Raw genomic sequence first — 10,577 nt, forward strand, 5'->3', positions numbered from 1 at the left:
TCTATAAATATCAATACAATTTTATTAGTTTGGTAAAAAAGCGTGACAATTTAATGCAAGGCTCCTGATATAATGTTACAATAGCAGTTGAAAAATATTAAAAATACATAAGCACAATTTTTTTTATAAGCATTTAAAGTTCAAATTTTGACAAAATTTATCAAACTTAAAATTTAATAATTATTTTGTGGTTAAAAATTTATAAAATTTTCAATTTTTGTAGCTAAGGATTGAAAATTTAAAACAAGGTTCCACGTAAATAAGTAAATATATAAATTACTTTATTCACAGTTATATCATCAATTAATGTACTTGGTAATATCATAGGCTGCCCGACCGTTTTCGCTCAGAATCGTTTTTCTTATACAATGATATTATATCATTGAATTCAAATTTAATACCATACATTACAGTGACCCACTTGTAACCTACTGTACAGCAGAGCGACTTCCATTTACCCACCTTTTTTTTTTGTTTATTTTGAAAAATGAAAAAATACACTAACTCTGATGGTTGACAATTTGACATTACTATATGACCTATGTTTATAGTTACAAATATTTTAAAATTGATTATAGTTAGTTACTCTTCAATATTTTTATACCAACCATTTTATATGGTTAAATTGTTTTGAGTGTTATGTATACAATTATAACGGTCGCTACGTGCGATTATCAAAAAATGTTAAGATAATTCTTAATAATTTCGTAAGTTAATACGGATATACCACGATAGAAGTTATTAATATAAAATAGATTACACTATAACCAGAAACACGCAGTGCTTAAAGCATAATATAGGAAAGTGGATTGTAGATTAGATATAATTATATACAAATCTCGATGAGTAACCTCAGGGCCAGCGACGAGAAAAAGGTCTGCCTTGAACCCTTACCCGACCCGGCAGGAAGTCACAACAAAACCTAATATAAAGTATAATCAGATATAATTTTAAAAGCGTATAAAAGTTATAAAAATGACTTGGAAGTTAGCATTGACTTTTTAAAAGGAATATAGAGCATAATAAATTGTACATGATTTTAAAATTCCAATATTTTTCAGTAGGTCAATTATCTATAATATATCTATATCATAAATTCGTAATTATAATTCTAGAGTCCAATCTTAAACATGGTAGGTATTGTTAGGAACCACTGCTAATCATGTAATACTATAGTAATGTAATGCTATAATATGTATAATGTATAGTACACCTATATGGCTATATATTAAGCGTTATTTATTATAATATATAATTATGCATTTATGCGCAATAACTCCATGAACTAATCGCCCAGCGAGGACGGGAATGTGCTGACACAACCCTTCTGGTATATACACAGACAGAACCCGTCACCGGGTCACCGACCCGTATCCCCCGCTAGACGAGCAGAGCAGTACTGTGTTGACTATCATCAATAAATTAGACAGAACATCATATAAAACCGAACGTCGAAGTTAACAGACGTTAACTTTCCGAAATCTTTCTTTAATAAAATTATCTTTTCCTTAAGTGGTGTAATCTTTTCACATAAAAGGACCGTTCTAAAACGTTATCAACATTTGAGTGCTGAAATTAAGAAGGTACGAGCTCAACAGTATTAATCCAGGTATTAACATTTATGAGATAGAATAATTCTATCTATCTATTCTATTCTATCTAATAATTCTAATAATTATTATTTTGTGTTAAATTTATTTAAGTTAATATTAATAAAATAATGTATTGATGTTTAGGTACAATCTTTATATAATTGTTTTGGTAAAAAATATATGCTTTTTGGCGATTAAATAGATACAAAATTAAAATAAATATAATAATATAAGATATTAATCGATCAGAAATATTGTGCAGATAGGAACTCGCAAGCAGATTGCCTGGATGGCTTAAAAGTAACAACCAAAAATGTTCAAGTACTTTTAAGTCCGATTTTTTGTACCTATAGGTATGCAACGTAAATATCATAAAATATAATATTGTCCCCCCGATCCACCGCTTATCCAGCCCACTACTGATCATACTACGGCAACATTCACTCTCAATCACGATATCATATTATTAAAATTAAAGCACGTTATTACTAATTTCTAGTCGCGTAACAATGATTTATACAAATAATAAGGTATCAACAAAAAATTTGTGATATTCCAATAAAAAGACTCCGCCAAACTCCGTGTAAAAAAAAACGCTAAGTAGGTATACAAAATCGGCTTTAAAAGTTGTCATATTTATAGTTAAGTCTTTGAACTCTAGATATAATTTATGTTAAAATAATCTGCTGAATAATATTGAACTTAGCTTGGTGACGTAAGTTAAAAATTTCAAAATACTATTGCATAATGAGTACATAATATACTCGCTATAGGTAGGTATACTATCATTGAAAAATGTACAGTGTATATTACTATAACCAAGTCTTTTATAGTCACCAAGCTAAATTAAATTATTTAGCAGACTATTTTAACATAAATGATATCTACAGTTCAAAGACTTAGCTATAAAATTATAATACAAATTTTAAAGCCATTTTTTTTCTCACATGGAGTTTAGCGGAGTGTTTTTGTTGCAGGGATATACAAGATATATTGAATTTTAAATCACACCATCGTGTTAAGCACATAAATATACTTAGGATTATGAAAAACAAAATTCTGAAATAATATCGTAAGTTATTAAAATTATTATGTAAATCAAACTACTTTTACACGTAAAACATGGGCGGTTGCTCACTTGTCCGCTCTATGACTTATCTGGATAAATAATAATTTTTTTGACTTCGGATTTTTACAAAAATATTTTTATTATTTCTACCACAATAATACATCAGTAAACTTAAAATTAAAAAAAAAATGTTGTGTTGTAACTTTAAAAGAGGGCGGAATTTTCAAAATACTGATAATATAATATTGTTAGGGGCGGCAAAATTTGGTTTTGCCTAGTTCACTATTTTCGCCTGAGCTGGCCCTATGTATGTTTGTCCACTCTATTTCTCGAGAACGAGCTAAACGTACAGAAATAAACAAAATATAATAATCTGAATCAGGATAAGCTCTAATTTATTGTGCATGACGAAGAGCTTTTTCAAAAATTTGGTTGGTCGCCGCCGCAGCTCATTACGCGCGACGTGTATCATACACGGAGGCGGCGGCGCGGGGTTCGTATAACATCGTCTGAATGACAGTCTAGTATTTGACTCATATTGACTGTAGACTGTTTAATGTTCATTTAGTAGTCCAAAACTCCAAAGTAAACAGTCACTTTATCTAAAAATTAGATTTACAAATAAATTGGTAATTTTGAATATTTCCAAAAACAATTTAATACAAAATATATACAATTTCTAATTTAAAATTGTCAGTTTATATAAAAAAAAAAATGTAATGTTCTAGATACTACTCTATAGTAGATACCTACTTGTAACGCAAAATTCTTATAATATATAAAAAAAAATGTTAAATTATAGATTAGAACAAAAGTTATTTCATTTGTCAGGTTTTGCTGTTACATTCTATATAATAAATTATGTTATACCTAACTTATAAAGTATGATGTGATTTAAACATTATTTTTACAATAAGTTGTAATATATTATTATTAAATTTAAATTTAAAATTAATTTAATTAATTCAACAAAAAAAAAAATGATTACTTTCAATACCACGCTTGGGAAATATACGAGTATTTATATTATATTGATACAATTATAACTGTTAGGTACCTAGTAAGATACCATTCCCTCCTATGTAGAATCTAAGACCTACGTTACCTACTTAGATATACCAAATTATAACACGTTTAATATAATTGGTTATGAGTTTATGACTTCAGACTAATTAATATTATATACTTTATATACCTATATAATATTATAATTTATAATATTATAAAGTGTCCATTTTTCTACTTTTAATGTTCTACCATATAAAGTAATGCTATAATAGAACCATAGTGCAATAGGAACCTAGTTGTAAAAGGTACCTATATAAAGGTACTATGTAAATGTCATAATGTAGTTGACTCATGAGTGATTTGCTTAGAAATAAGATATAGGCCACTTAAATCATGTTTTAAGTAATTTTATTTTACAATTTAAAAATAAAAAGCTTATTGTTAAATAGGTAATAAAAATGTAAAAACCACGATAGAAACAAAATTTAAAAATATGTAATTGTTCCTGTCATTCTGTCTCTGGCATAAAATTGAAATTAAATAAACTGCACCTTTTCGCATCAAATGAAATCACAACAAAAAATATATTTAGAAATGTAAGAATATTCATTGAAAAACCAATTTTAATAAAAATTACACAATGTATTATAAAAATTATAAAAAATATCCTATTATAAAAAAATGTCATAAATATGAAGTTAAGAACAAAAATAAATAAACTTTTAACAAAACATACACAATTAAATATTATACCGGGTAATTCTTTTATCATTTAACACTCATTATTTTAAAAATTATAAATGTTTTTGAAAAAAGAATAATTTTTAACTATGACAACATACAGTTTTATTTTCATATTCCAAAGCAGAAGTATTTGAATACACACAGGGATGGGCAAGATACTTAAAAATCGATACTAGATACTAGTACTTGGATTTGGAGTATCGAGGTACTAGATACTCGATACCTACATTTTACGTATTTAGATACTTAATACTCGATACATTTGAAAAAATTAGTCAAAGCCTATGACGCATAGGATTTTTTTTAAATTTTATTTATACACAATTAGGTAGGTTATGGATCTAGACAAATGCATTTAACTTTAAAATTCCAAATATTAGTATAAATATATTATAATAAGTCAATCGTTAAATTAAATAAATAAATAATGATAAAAATAAATTATAGATAGGTATCATATCATATTCTTAAAGACGTAAAGTCCCATTCAACGTGTATGTGTGATGCGTCCCAGTACACAGATATAACTTAATATGACTAATAGGTTGAAAAATAATTTCGTACAAGTTGTACTGCAATTAAATTATGGATTTATAAATTTAAATTGACCGTGCATATTATTTTACACATATTATAGTATTATATTAAAACATAGTCAAACAGTCACGGTTGGTAAATAGGCCAGTAAAAATTAATAAAAAATTAATTTTTTAAAGTATCGAGTATTTTTTAACAAAATTATTTTGTGAAATACTCGATACATATTCTAAAAATGTATCTCGATACAAGATACTCGATACTTCATATAATTGTATCGAGATACAAGATACGTATCTTAGATACTGCCCAACCCATGATACACAAAATAGAATTTAGGACGAGTAGATTATGAGTTATTAGTTACAAGTATTTTAAGTTTTGAAGTGCACACAAGAGTAGAACGAGGTTACCCCACATTATTTTGGTCCAATACACCGCTTATCTCAACTTTAAAACTTTTTATGAGCCAACAATTGGTTCATAATAAAATAATCACCTAGTGTATATTTATCAAAGGTAAAAATTAAATAACGGTATTATCAGAATGACTGTGCGGATTTTATTATACATCCATATTTAAACATATATTTCAATTAATTTATAATTTGTAATAATATAATAATTTATTATGATCATCTTTATATCAATAAGTAATCTATAAACATTTAAAATTAAAATGATTTCAAAGTAGTGTATTTGTATACATTTAATTAAGCAATACAACTATCTACCTATAATCAATTTGTTTATTAGAGATTATTTAAAATTGTAATAAAAAGTTAAAAGAAATAAAATTTGACTATTATTCTGTTATGAATGTTTATGAGACTTATCATAATTCAACTGTAAATAGATTAAATAAAATATATAAGTACTTAATAATATTGCTATCACATTTTTCCTTTATTAATGCCTCAAAGATAAAATTGTTTAAAATCAGAGGAGCATTTGACTTTATGGTGTGGTGGAAATTAAAAGGGCATTAACCATATTTATGAGTATTTTGAAATTTTATTTTTTATAAAGCTGTATAACTTCAGATCGCAGGGATGATTATTTACCTGAATTATACAACTACAAATCCCCATATATCTCATCTACTCAATTGAATAATTTATTCAATGCAAGACTACATTTAAAATATATTTTTTTTTTTTTTTTATTATTGAACTTAAGCTCGGCAACTATGGCCATTAGCTGTTGTAGGGGTTATGAACTGTGGTAGGAGTAAGGTTGGTATGGTAGGTTGATTTTACGATTGTTTTAACGGTTGTTACGGTAGGTAGCAAACACGTGTATGTGTGACAAGGTTTTTAACTACTGGTGGTCACCCATCCGGGAGCTAGTAGCTGTGGCCGTTACTTACTCCAAGTCGCATTCCGCGACTGGTAGCAGCCAACGCGCCACGCCAAGCCACAATATTGAAATATATATTGTAACTAATTAAGTTAAATTATAAATTTATTACTCACTAAGTCAAATTAAATTAAATTATAAATATTTTTAACAAAATATATTAACTGCTTACTTTTTATTTGAGATGTGTAGGAACATGTTGGTATTTATAGGTATTCCATAACATTAATGTCCATTACAACACATTTATTGAGTTTAGTATTAGGGCTAAGAACTGCACTTCCTAAAATAAACAAAAATTGAAAAATATACATAACTATTAAATAAAATAATATACTTAAATTAAATTGAGATTAATAAGGAAAATCTTAGTACGTTAAGACTCTTTAGAGACTGATCATCATGCAATTATTTAATATCTGTCTCAATACATTGACCTGAATTTGGAATTTATTTTGTAGTCTAAAAATATATTAGGTATACAGTTCAAACTAATGCTACATTACCTACCACTGGTATATTTTAAAATCATTTATTAAAATTTAATCGTGTATCCAGCCCAAAAACATATTTATTTAAAAAAAAAACTATTATAAGTAATTTGAATAAGAATGAATATTATATTTCAAAAATAAAAATATAACAAAAAGTAGAAAAGTAATCGTATTCCTCATTAATATGTAGTTGATTAAAATCGACCTGATAAAATATTTTATTAATACACACAATAAATCATTTTCTAACACATTACACATCATGAATTACTTACATAAACATTTAATGAAGACAATTTGTTCAATTACTAGTATATTACATGCTTCAGTATACTTTGGTATTTGAATCCAACATTTTTTTTTAGAATTTTTAATCAACTGTTTTTATTGGTTTGGAAGCTTATTGCAGTACAAGGTTGTGTTGAATTCTATATTGACGCCGTAAAATAAACAGATTCTTAAATTATAATGGATTATATAATAATTTTTTTAGCATCGCAGCATTAAATTTAAAACGACCATCCTATTATTAATTTTGGAAGCTACTAATTGTTGTCAGCTAGTAGCGAGGCTGGGCGAGTTTATGATTTTTTTTAACTCAGTCAAATTAATATGCACCAATAACAAAAAATTAATTTAACTATAGGTAAACTCAGTTAAGTTAAAAGTTAATACACACTTTTTATTTACTTTTTATTAAGTTAAAAAAAAGTTAATTTGTTTATACAATGCTAGGGTACTTAATTTTTTTCCAACCCAAAACTAAATTAAAGGATATAGTGTTAATACTTCATACAGTATTTCCATAAAAGTTATATAGATTCGAATGATATACATTTTTAACTTTAAACAATTTACGAAACATATTTTTTGACATGAAAACAAAATAGACTGAAATAGTGATATATTATAAAATTAAAAACAAAATAAATTAACTTAACTTACTTCTTAAAATGAAAAATTAACTTGTTGATTTCACGTTAATAAAGAAAGAAATTTAGTAAGTTAACAATTAAGTTAATGAAAAGCCAAAAGTAACTAGTTAATGCCTAGCCTTGACTGCTTCACATATATATTATAATATATAGTGTTGATATATACGTAAGTTAACTACTATGAGTACTAGGTATACTACTATGAGTATCCCATATAAATTATTAAATGTTTAACTAAGCACACAAATTGTACTGTATGTACTGTAGGTATACTACTATATTAACTTTTTGACTCGTTAATGCCTAGCCTTGGCTGCTAGGTTGGCTGTATCTGTTTACATTGCACTTAATGCAAACAGATATAACAAACCTAGCAGCTGACAGCAATTAGTAACTTACTAGCTTACAATATAAACAATAAGATAGCTCTTATTTGTGTATTATAAAATCAGTAATTGCAGTAAAGAACTGAAAAAAATTAAAATTAAGTTATGTTATAGAATTCTACTGTTTAAACAACTTTTAAAATAATAAATTACGCATAATGCTTCTAATAGAACACCTTATTTTTGGTTGTCATACTATTATCGACAAAATTTGAATAAATTAAAATACTATCATAAGGTAATTGTAAAAGTATTGGTATTAATTACAAAAAAAAAATTATATATGATTAATTGAGTAATAGGTTGTAACAATTATTTGTATATTTTAGTTTTTTGTTTTGCTTTTAAAATAAGAGAATATATTTTTCAATCAATGGCTTGATGTATAATAAGCAAATTACATTGACACATGCGAGTAGGTAAGACATCCAGTGATCGCCCTTAACATTATTTAATATAGTTAGGTATTCAAAAGTTACATGATACATTAATTTATTCACTTGAATAATTTACAATTTATGATGTTCATGCACTTATTACATTAATATTTGGAAGTACCTATCATGTTCCTATAATAATCTCATAATTTATTTGTATAGCAAATTAATAGATTTAGCTACCAATCATTGAACAGTATTGTATTTAAATTAAAACATTTGAGTTATAGCTTTTTAAAACCTTAACTACCACCAAACTAACAAATTAAGAATGACAATACTTTGTTTAAGTCCTCATTTCTCAACAATTTAAGATAATTTACTAAAATGCTAATTATAAGTAATTTAAGAAAAATACTAAAACTTTATTATAAAAAAAAAAAATTGTTGTGTTAAGTAAAATGTTTTGACAATTGTTTGTTTGTAGATTTTTAAAATCTTATGTGAAATTATAATATTTTTAATTTACTTAAGGCGCCTGGTGCCGATATCTTTTTGTCCTCAAAAATACACTCTGAGGGAATAACGATACGCCTTGTGGAATCAACCAAATTTCATAATTTTCTTTTTTTAATTGCTAGAGGGAGATATTCTACAGCCCGCATCAATCTCTGTTTTTCAATATTTTATTTTCAAACTATATAATATGTCTAAAAAAATATAAGATAAAAAGTATTTTTTATAAATATGTTAATACAATTATTTGTAATTTAATACAAAATAAGAGATCGATGTGGGCTGTAGGAAGTCTTCTTCTTTCAGATGAAAAATAGTCATCAAAAATCAAAATCCGACAATTCTACAAAGTCTGAGAGTTATAACCGTGAAGTCATTTTTTTCTCGATATAATACATCCTATCAATCCCCCCTAAATAAGTATTGGGTAATAGAATAGTAGAAAAGTATTATAATTGAGGTGGCAACTAAAATATAAAATTTAATTTTCAAATTTTATAGAATTGCGGAAAATTTGAAAACCCTTAATATAACTTATAATTCATAACTATTCATGCATTTATAATAATTAACCTTTAACAGTGACATCTAGATCCTTTTAAATCATGTATGTTTATATTTTATATTGTATTTTGAATCCAAATTAAATGTTTTTTACTTGATATAGGTAAACAGTTAGTGTTTTTTTATATGTTATCAATTTAGCTAATTTTGTGTCGCATGCTATACTGGCACCTTAAACAGAATAATCAGTATAATTATGTTAAGTATAATATTTATGTATTAATAAAAAACACTATAAGACATAATATATATTGTATCTTACCATAATATATAGATTCGGCAATACAGTACAGTATCATATTTGTTTAAAATTAAAATATTGAAGTTATACATTTTTACTGTTTTAACTACTATTTGATTAGCAAACATTGCTTAAAAATATGTTTATTGAAGCCTGAACTATGGAGGCTTAAAAAACAAAGAAACACGTCATTCATTACCTACCTACTCGTCATCGATGTTTTAACTTATATAAATTGTCAAATCTCAATAATGTATTTTTAGATTCTGAGTGAAACGATGAATGTATTGATTTTACAATGATGTGTGTTTTTTTTTTATTTATTTTTTTATTTTTTTATTTTTGTGTCTGTGTACACGATAAGTAGTCGAAATAATGCTTCGATTTTCGACTTCAGTATCTTGTTCGATGGGAAAGTGAATATCGTTGGTGCATTGGGGAGGTCAAAATTTTAATTTCCCAGTAGTTTTCAAAAGCGATGTGAAAAACAAAAGAAAAATTAAGGAAAAACGGGAATTTTTACGCAAAATCGATTTTTAACAAAATCGATTTTGGTTATTGGTGTAACTCTAAAACAAATGACCGTAGATGCATGAAATTTTCACTGATTTATCAAATTTATAATTTATTAATTATTATGTGGTTAAAAATGTATAAAATGTTTAACTTTTATGGCTAAGGATTTAAAATTTAAAACAAGGCTCCACGTAAATAGGTTATATATAAATTACTTTATTCACAATAATATCATCAAA

The 10,577-nt window shown here is 26.0% G+C and overlaps 1 long non-coding RNA gene across 3 annotated transcripts; it reads right to left on the minus strand.

Annotated features, from left to right (window-relative positions):
- Positions 1-1,683: 1,683 nt before the first annotated feature.
- Positions 1,684-10,071, minus strand: LOC132937110 (uncharacterized). 3 transcript variants are annotated; one of them, XR_009663600.1, is made up of 5 exons: positions 9,844-10,071; positions 9,591-9,752; positions 7,079-7,231; positions 6,482-6,592; positions 1,684-3,263 (listed from the first exon to the last, which is right to left on the minus strand). It is a non-coding gene; the product is annotated as an uncharacterized LOC132937110 (long non-coding RNA). The 3 variants fall into 3 exon arrangements; XR_009663602.1 differs by having other exon boundaries at positions 6,482-6,588; positions 7,075-7,231; XR_009663601.1 differs by lacking the exon at positions 7,079-7,231.
- Between the last annotated feature and the right edge of the window lie 506 nt (positions 10,072-10,577).

The sequence above is a fragment of the Metopolophium dirhodum genome, chromosome 1 (assembly GCF_019925205.1).
Source record: "Metopolophium dirhodum isolate CAU chromosome 1, ASM1992520v1, whole genome shotgun sequence".
NCBI classification, from domain to species: Eukaryota; Metazoa; Arthropoda; class Insecta; order Hemiptera; family Aphididae; genus Metopolophium; species Metopolophium dirhodum.